This window comes from Ranitomeya variabilis, chromosome 6 (assembly GCF_051348905.1).
Source record: "Ranitomeya variabilis isolate aRanVar5 chromosome 6, aRanVar5.hap1, whole genome shotgun sequence".
Lineage (NCBI taxonomy): Eukaryota > Metazoa > Chordata > Amphibia > Anura > Dendrobatidae > Ranitomeya > Ranitomeya variabilis.
This window is the reverse complement of record NC_135237.1, coordinates 61,589,416-61,599,501: the sequence shown is the minus strand read 5'-3', so window position 1 is coordinate 61,599,501 and position 10,086 is coordinate 61,589,416. Positions and strand designations below refer to the sequence as shown.

Genomic DNA, 10,086 nt, shown 5'->3' with positions numbered 1-10,086 from the left:
TATATACATAATAACAAAGAAATGGCATTTGAAAGAGGAATATAATAACCAAAAATACCCAGTGATATCTACGTTTTTTCTGCAGCACATGCCAACTTAAAAAACAGTCATTATAGTTCCCCCTGAATAAACATTTTTTCCTGTGCAGTAACCCCATTAACCATGCAGCGAGAAGTCTTTGCTTCTTTGGCACTATGCTCTCTAGCTAGCATCATCCAACCTATTCAGTGAGGAAACAGCATACACAAGCTAAGCTGTCTACCCACTGAATCTAAAACAAGGTTTTGGCTACCATATCCGAGAGCAGCATAATGTAGGAAAAGAGACCCTGATTCCAACGATGTATCACTTAGTTTACTGAGTGCAGCAGTTCTGACACAATCAGAATTATTAGATGTAAAATGCAGCAGAGGTGGGAAGCTAACCCCGCCCACATCAGACTCTCTATGTACATTGTTTATTGACAGTGAGCTACTTATCACAGTATAGGCGGAGTCGGACAACTTGGCATGGAGCAGCAATGATAATGTCCTAGTGATGAAACCTTCATTGTAAGCAAATAACAGCACACAGATGAATAGAATGAAACGTATACCTATGCACGCATAATTGTAACCTCGTCACATATAAACATACGATTTTAATTTACACACATGAAACACAAAGAAAAATATATTATTGTGACACTACAATAGAAGAAAACCTAAATAGTGTATACTTAGTGTGCTCATTGAAGAACACAGCCTATAAATATGTCACCACACACAATTTTGATGTAATTATAACACAGTATGGCCTTAAAACATTAACTATCAAGTCACACTGAAACACGACCTGCAAATATAAAGTATGCCACTATTGTGAGATCATGACAGTAATGTCTGGCATATAAATACATTATGAATGTAGAGCACAGGCGATAAATGTATTTACATGCTATTGTGACATAATGACAATAGAACAAGGAATAAAAATGGGTGATCAACAGAACACAGCCTGTAAGTAGACACACACAAATATTTGTAAAATAGCAATGAGGGGAAACAATTAGATTTTCTTTAAATACAGTATATAATTCATGTATAGTACTTGTATGATATTCTTTAAAATCTTTTCTAAATATTTTGGACTATGCAGCAACTCACTCCTGTAATTGCCTTTGAAAAGTGGTTACTATCTACTTACTTAACGAAAATGCCTACACAGGGGAATTGTACAAGTCTCAGGATTGGAAAGTCAGCTGGACAGGAGAACTTAATTAGATTTCTGCCAGCCTGCTCTCAGCATAGAAGTGATCCATTATTTGGTGAGGTTACTTTATTATGGTAATATCCTCCCTCCATCATGATTTGTCTTTGCTTATTTACACTTAATTACTACTGTGCTGTTGTGAATTTCAGCTTGTAACATAAGCACTAATTACGTCAGTTAATCACTCCAATTTAGCCCAATCAGACCAGTCTTATCCCTATGTATGCTTTTTGAGGCCACTTATGTTACCAAAAATTCTGTAAACTTCTAGTCCTATTACTATTATTATTGTTAGTATTAGTTTATCTACAGGGTGGGCCATTTATATAGATACACCTAAATAAAATGGGAATGGTTGGTGATATCAACTTCCTGTTTGTGGCACATTAGTACATGGGAGGGGAAAAACTTTTCAAGATGGGTGGTAACCATGGCGGCCATTTTGGATCCAACTTTATTTTTTAAAATGGGAAAAGGGTCATGTGACACATTCAAACTTTTTGAGAATTTCACAAGAAAAACAATGGTGTGCTTGGTTTTAATGTAACTTTATTCTTTCATGAGTTATTTACAAGTTTCTCTTTGTTTACAGCCATTGACATGATTAACACGTGAGCAGCAGATAGAAATTGTGTTGATGTCTGGTGAATGCAGTACCCTGCTCATTGCATCAGATTTCAATGCAAGACACCCTACACAAGAAAACTGTCACCATTCCCATGTATTTAGGTGTATCTTTTTGTTTTGCCCATTCTGCAAATTCAGCGCGCTGATCTGGCTCATCCTCGCTGAGATGCTGCAGCAGCTGGATTTTTGTAAGGGTGGCATTTGTGAGTAGCTAATATCCGCTGAAGGCAGGGCCGGCGTTTTTGGCAGGCAGACCAAGCAGACGCTTGGGGCCCCCACCCATAAAGGGGGCCCCCTGCATCTGCAGCCCCTTTATGAAATGCCCAAAGGGTGTACAGCAGTGAATAATGCTGTGCATTGCTCTGTAGTTCTGGGGCGTCTCTCGCAAACCCCCCTTGACTGTGGTCCCTGAGCTCTGTGCTGATTGCTGTAGGATCAGGTTTCACAGTCACATACAGCAAGGATCAGCATCCGCTCTGACCACAGTCTCTAAATCACTGCTTTTAATCTGACAGGGCGAAGTTGACAGCACCAACCATTCCCATTTTATTTAGATGTATCCATATACATGGCCCACCCTGTAGTATCATCATTCTTGTTCGTGCCCAGAAACCCAACTAGAATCCAGTGCCAGGTCGTGCATTTATTACCGTATGGTGGTCATCATCGAGGGAGTGAATCTCAATATCCCTTCAGCCTTTTGAAGCTGTTATTTTTTTCTGACTGTTTCTTATTTTTCTCTATTTAGTTATTTTCTATGATTCTAGTAGCTGTTAGGTCAGGGTCAGACATCTGTTGTTAAAATTGGGCCAATTGCGGACATGGCCGCTTCTGCGTGCAGCTCCTTGTGCGAGTCCGCAACACGGATGGGTGCAGGATCTTCCAGCTCTAACATGCACAGTTCTGATCTGTAAGGCTAAGTGCACACGTTGCAGAATTGCCGCGGAAATTTCCGCGGAAATTCCGCACCTGCTGCCACGGGTATATCGCATGCGGAATTGGCATGCGTATTCCCGCTAAACACTAGCGTTTTGCAAGCATAATTAGCTTGCAGAATGCTAGCGTTTTCCAAGCGATCTGTAGCATTGCTTTGAAAACTGATAGACAGATTGACAAACATAGTGTTTGACAAGTGTGACCAACTTTTTACTATTGATACTGCCTATGCAGCATCAATAGTAAAAAGATAGAATGTTAAAAAAAATAATAAATCATGATATTCTCACCTTCCGGTGACCCCGATAGTCTTTCTCGCTTCTCGCGATGCTCCGGTCCCAGTAATGCTTTGCGGCAATGACCCCAGATGACGTAGACAGGTAATTTTCGCAAGGCATTATTGGAAACGGGAGCATCGGGAGGAGTGGGAAAGGCTGTCGGGGATGCTGGAACAATTATATGGTTCCGAGGGTCTCGAGGAGAGTCTAGTCTCCTCCACCCTGGGTACCAAAAGCACATGATCCGCTTACTTCCCGCATGGTGGGCATAGCCCCATGCGGGAAGTAAGCGGATCAATGCATTCCTATGTGTGCGGAATCGCCGTGATTCCGCACTAATGAACATGCTGCGTTTTTTTCCAGAATGTGATTCCGCCGCGGAAAAAAACGCAGCATGTGCACAAAAAATGCGGAATGCATTCTAAAAATAGGATGCTTAATGTATGTTTTTTTTGCGGTTTTATCGCGTTTTCATGGTGAAAAAACGCGAAGAAAAAACAAAAATTGTCATAACTGAAGCAAGAAATGTCACAATATTCAGCTGGTCGAGAAGCAAAATGAGACACTACTTATTGACGAGCCAGGTATTGTGACATTTCTGGTCCTAACTGCTGGTATTACTTTGTTTTATCGCTTGACACTAACAACCTGGAAGCTGCCTGTTGCACTATCTGCTCTTCTAGCAAGCAGTGGGGCCAGGAGTAGAAGATAGTAGAGCTAAGCACATGGGAGACACTTTTGGGTTTGACAAAGACTACCAAGAGCCCCATTTTTAACCTTAATTTATAGCACATTGTGAGAATAATTGGGTTACGTAGGTTTTCCACAGCTTAATTTAATATATTTAAAAAATAACGACTCAACGACAACTCATTTCATGCCCTTCTGCTCTTAGATCTGGACACATCTTCGGTTCTCTGGAAGGTCAAATCTGAGGGACAACGGGACTTGAAAACACAAAACCATACCTCCAACCATGGAAGAGAAGCTGTGGCACCTGCAAAATAAAAAAAACATAATCCGACCACAAGCCGTGTATAATCCTAAAAATAGGAAAACAGCAAAGCAATTACTTGTTCTTCTTGCCAAAGCAGAAAATGGCAGAAGGTGATCTTCTTCCTACATAGTCCCCTGTTAAATGCTTTCATACCCACCCACTCCACTCCTTGTCAAACTTTCTGGCAGCCCACAATTATTCCCGCTCTTTTAATAAACTATCGTTAGCAGTCCTCGACCCCTTTCGTTAGTCAGTACAAGGCCTACTAGGAGAGCTTTTCCAGTTTTGGCATGTGGTTACTGTTGTGAATGAGACTTGCTATCTGGCTTATTTCAATAACTAAACCTTCTCTGTCTCTGCACCAGGAGTAGGCCCGGACTGGGAATCTGCCCTACTGGGCAGATTCCCGGTGGGCTGAAGCTGTAAAACATATAGTGGGCAGCGGGCCCTGGTTTCATGACCCGGCCCATTAATTACACTTCTTTGTTAGTGTGTGTGCTGCTTCAATGTACGCATACGCATGCAAGGAGCGGGACACCGCAGCGGCGTAAACACTGCTGGGCTGGAAGCATCTGTCTCAGACATGCTGCAATGTGCGTGCGTGGAATCTGTTCCAGGTGCAATAGAAAAAAGCTCTGGCTTAGGTTCTGAAATAAGAAGTCGTCCAACCCCATTCACATACACTCACCGGCCACTTTATTAGGTACACCATGCTAGTAACGGGTTGGACCCCTTTTGCCTTCAGAACTGCCTCAATTCTTCGTGGCATAGATTCAACAAGGTGCTGGAAGCATTCCTCAGAGATTTTGGTCCATATTGACATGATGGCATCACACAGTTGCCGCAGATTTGTCGGCTGCACATCCCAAAGATGCTCCATACAAGGCAGGATGGATTTATGCTTTCATGTTGTTTACGCCAAATTCTGACCCTACCATCCGAATGTCGCAGCAGAAATCGAGACTCATCAGACCAAGCAACGTTTTTCCAATCTTCTACTGTCCAATTTCGATGAGCTTGTACAAATTGTAGCCTCAGTTTCCTGTTCTTAGCTGAAAGGAGTGGTACCCGGTGTGGTCTTCTGCTGCTGTAGCCCATCTGCCTCAAAGTTCGACGCACTGTGCATTCAGAGATGCTCTTAGGCCTACCTTGGTTGTAACGGGTGGCGATTTGAGTCACTGTTGCCTTTCTATCAGCTCGAACCAGTCTGCACATTCTCCTCTGACCTCTGGCATCAACAAGGCATTTCCGCCCACAGAACTGCCGCTCACTGGATTTTTTTTCTTTTTCGGACCATTCTCTGTAAACTCTAGAGATGGTTGTGCGTGAAAATCCCAGTAGATCAGCAGTTTCTGAAATACTCAGACCAGCCCTTCTGGCACCAACAACCATGCCACGTTCAAAGGCACTCAAATCACCTTTCTTCCCCATACTGATGCTCGGTTTGAACTGCAGGAGATTGTCTTGACCATGTCTACATGCCTAAATGCACTGAGTTGCCGCCATGTGATTGGCTGATTAGAAATTAAGTGTTAACAAGAAGTTGGACAGGTGTACCTAATAAAGTGGCCAGTGAGTGTACAGCTGTGGTCACTTACTAATATATTGTAGGTAACTGTCGAACCCAAGCCAGAAGTGGAACTGCTGAGTCCAAGGGTCTACAGTAAAGGGTTACTCTAAGGGTGTGTGCACACGTTGCGGATTCCATTGTGGATTTTTCCGCTCGGATTCTGCAAAATCTGCAGGTAAAACGCCCTGCGTTTTACCTGTGGATTCACCGCAGATTTACACGTGTGGATTCCTATTAAGGAATAGGTGTAAAATGCTGTTGAATCCGCACAAAGAATTGACATGCTGCAGAAAATAAACCGCAGAATTTACCGCAGCATGTGCACAGTGGATTTGGTTTTCCATAGCTTTACATGCTACTGTAGAACGCACGGAAAACAGCTGCAGATCCGCACCTAAATCCGCAACGTGTGCACATACCCTTAGGGTGTGTTTCCACTGTCAGGATGGCCGGCGGTATCGCCGCAGCGGCGAAGCCGCTTGGCGCTAAGCCCCGCCCCCTTTTTGGGACGCGATCATGCCGGATGTGTTAACTCTTCACATCCGGGATGATCGCTCTCTCCCATAGGGCCCTGTGATATGCCTTGCGGGGACGCTGCGTCCCCGCCAGGTGTACGGACATGCTGCGATCTGAAAAGACGCGCAGCATGTCCGGAGTCGCAGGGCCGCCGCGTGCGGGTTTCCACGCATAGTGGAGATGGGATTTCATAAAATCCCCTCCACTATGCTGGAACATCTGGACGCTGCTTGTTTGACGCTGCAGCTCTGCGCAGCGTCAAACAAGCAGCGTTTCCTGACCGTGGAAACATACCCAAAAGGTGTCTCTTGAGCAGCTCTGAGCAATGCAGTCTCCTTGTGCAGACAACAAGACAACACTGTGGTCTCCAAATACGGGTCTCCAGCTGTAGTGGAATTAGAACTTCAGGCACTCCAGAGGCTGATAAGGAATGCTGATAGTTGTAGTTTCACACCACCTGGAAAACACAGGCACTAGGCCACTTACAGCAGAAGTTCTTTCTGTTTCATGCAATGTATACAAATCAGCTATTTCAAGCCATTTGCTAAGGAAAAGCTTTCTTACATTGAGCATTAATTCTGCCACTACGGAAGGAGGGGACGTTAGCTAGAAAAAATTAATTAGTAGATAATCTCATTATCAATTGAGGATATGTAGTTCCATAAATATCACTTTAATGTAGACTTGAAGACCTTGCTTCATAATTATGATTTCTTGTAAATGTAGATGGCTTTATACTGTAGATCATTTCCATTTCATTTACACAAACAGCCATAAAATTAGAGAAAATGTAATTCCTGCTGTAAATTGTGTGAGGCAGAGACATAGTCACATCCTTATCTGCTTGAATTTCCAGGCATTAAGGAGTGAATGATTTCACAAATAAGATAAATACATCATATTGGCACAGATTCTTTTTGTAACAATTTAGCTCCAATTTTGACTCATCTAATATATAAAGCTGAATGTGTGTGTGTGTGTATGTATGTATGTATGTATGTATGTCCGGGATTGGCATCTGAACCGTAGCAGCTACAGCCACAAAATTTTGCACAGTCACACGTCTGGACCCCGAGAGCGTCATAGGCTATGTTGTGAGGTGAAATTTTAACCCCGCGCTTTCCAATTCACCAAACAATTTTGCCCCTATCTACATAATGGGGAAAAAGTGAAAGGAAAAGTGTTGGAGGCGTCGCAGCTACAGGCACAAAATTTTGCACAGTCACACGTCTGGACCCTGAGAGCGTCAAAGCTATATTGTGAGGTGAAATTTTAACCCCGCGCTTTCCAAGTCACCAAACAATTTTGCCCCTATCTACATAATGGGGAAAAAATGAAAGGAAAAGTGTTGGAGGCAAATTAACAGCTGCCAGATGTGAACAAGGGGGACTTAAAGAATGACAGCGATGGCACCAAAGAGTATATACTGTACAGTTGCTAAGGTGGGGCCCCAACATGGGATAATCACACCACCACGGGGATATGAACACACACACAAAATGCGCCACACACTACCACGTGCTCGAACACATATACCACCCTCAGTGCACATTTCACCACACATACACCAACCTCGCCACATAAAAGTAGAAACACAAAAGTCGCCGCTCAAAACTCGCCACGCGCAAAACTCTCCACATGCAAAACTCGCCACACGTGCAAAACTCGCCACACGCAAAACTTGCACACGCAGAAAAATTGCCACACGCAGAAAAATTGCCACATGCACAAAAGTTGCAACACATGCAAAAGTTGCCTCACACAAAACTTGCACATACTCAAAAGGCACCACACATAAAACTCGCCACGCGCAAAACTCGCCATGCGCAAAACTTGCTGCACACAACTTGCTACACTAACCTGTCACATGCAACTCGACACACAAAAAGTTGCTACACGCATGTCGCCACACAAAACTCATCTCACAAAAGTCCCTACATGCATGTCGCCACACGCAACTCAACACACACAACTTGACACACGAAACTCGCCCTAAAACACACACAAGTCTGGTATCCTTCAAAAATAAAAATCTGATTAATAAGCAGACAAACTACAAGAGCAACAAATGTACCATATAGGAATCCGGCAGCTGTCAGTCACATGACCAGTCTATTATGTGTATGTGTGAGCTAATATATACTGCCAGGGGGTGGGCTTACTGTTGGCTGGGGATTTATCAGGCTGCCATTTTAGCTTACAAATACTGAGGTAAAAATACTGACCAAATAACGTGTGAACGAGGGCTAATACAGGAGGAGATGGCATACAGCTATATACTATATACAGGAGATGACACACAGGTATATACTATTTACAGGGGAGATGACACACAGGTATATACTATATACAGGAGGAGATGACACACAGATATATACTATATACAGGAGAGATGACACACAGGTATATACTATATAGAGGAGGAGATGACATACAGGTACATACTACATACAGGAGGAGATGACATACAGGTATATACTATATACAGGAGGAGATGACACACAGGTATATACTATATACAGGAGCAGATTACCTACAGGTATATAGTATATACAGGAGGAGATGACACAGGTATATGCTATGTATAGGAGGAGATGACATACAGGTATATACTATATACAGGAGATGACACACAGATATATACTATATATAGGTGAGATGACACACAGGTATATACTATATACAGGAGATTACATACAGGTATATCTAATATATAAAGCTGAATGTGTGTATGTATGTATGTGTGTATGTCCGGGATTGGCATCTGTACCGTCGCAGCTACAGCCACAAAATTTTGCACAGTCACACGTCTGGACCCCGAGAGCGTCATAGGCTATGTTGTGAGGTGAAATTTTAACCCCGCGCGTTCCAATTCACCAAACAATTTTGCTCCTATCTACATAATGGGGAAAAAGTGAAGGGAAAAGTGTTGGAGGAAAATTGACAGCTGCCAGATGTGAACAATGAGGACTTAAAGAATGAGAGCGATGGCGACAAAGAGTATATACCGTACAGTTGCTAAGGTGGGGCCCCGACATGGGATACTCACCACACACGGGGATATGAACACAAACACAAAATGCGCCACACACTACCACGTGCTTGAACACATATACCACCCTCAGCACACATTTCACCACACACACACACCAACCTCGCCACATAAAAGTCGAAACACAAAAGTCACCACTCAAAACTCGCTACATGCAAAACTCGCCATATGCAAAACTAGGCTCACGCAAAACTCGCCACACGTGCAAAACTCACCTCATGGAAAACTCACCTCATGCAAAACTTGCACACACAGAAAAATTGCCACATGTACAAAAGTTGCACCACATGCAAAAGTTGCCTCACACAAAACTTGCACATACTCAAAATGCACCACACATAAAACTCGCCACGCGCAAAACTCGCCATGCACAAATCTTGCTGCACACAACTTGCTACACTAACCTGTCACATGCAACTCAACACACAAAATGTTGCTACACGCATGTCGCCACACAAAACTCATCTCACAAAAGTCGCTACATGCATGTCGCCACACGCAACTCAACACACACAACTTGACACATAAAACTCGCCCTAAAACACACACAAGTCTGGTATTGTCCTTCAAAAATAAAAATCTGATTAATAAGCAAACTACAAGAGCAACAAATGTACCATATAGGAAATACGGCAGCTGTCAGTCACATGACCTGTCTATTATGTGTATGTGTGAGCTAATATATACTGCCAGGGGGGAGGGCTTCCTGTTGGCTGGGGATTTATCAGGCTGCCAATAGCAACCAATCACAGCTCAGCTTCTATTTTGCTACAGTTAATTAACCTGAGCTCTGATTGGTTAATATAGGCAACAAAGACATTCTCAGTATAACAAAGCTAATATATGTTGTGAAATGCTT

At 43.1% G+C, this 10,086-nt stretch overlaps 1 long non-coding RNA gene across 1 annotated transcript; it reads left to right on the top strand.

The window, feature by feature from the left end:
- Positions 1-944: 944 nt before the first annotated feature.
- LOC143783434 (uncharacterized) lies at positions 945-4,311 on the top strand. The gene is made up of 3 exons (XR_013217168.1): positions 945-998; positions 1,138-1,306; positions 3,988-4,311. It is a non-coding gene; the product is annotated as an uncharacterized LOC143783434 (long non-coding RNA).
- Positions 4,312-10,086: the final 5,775 nt, after the last annotated feature.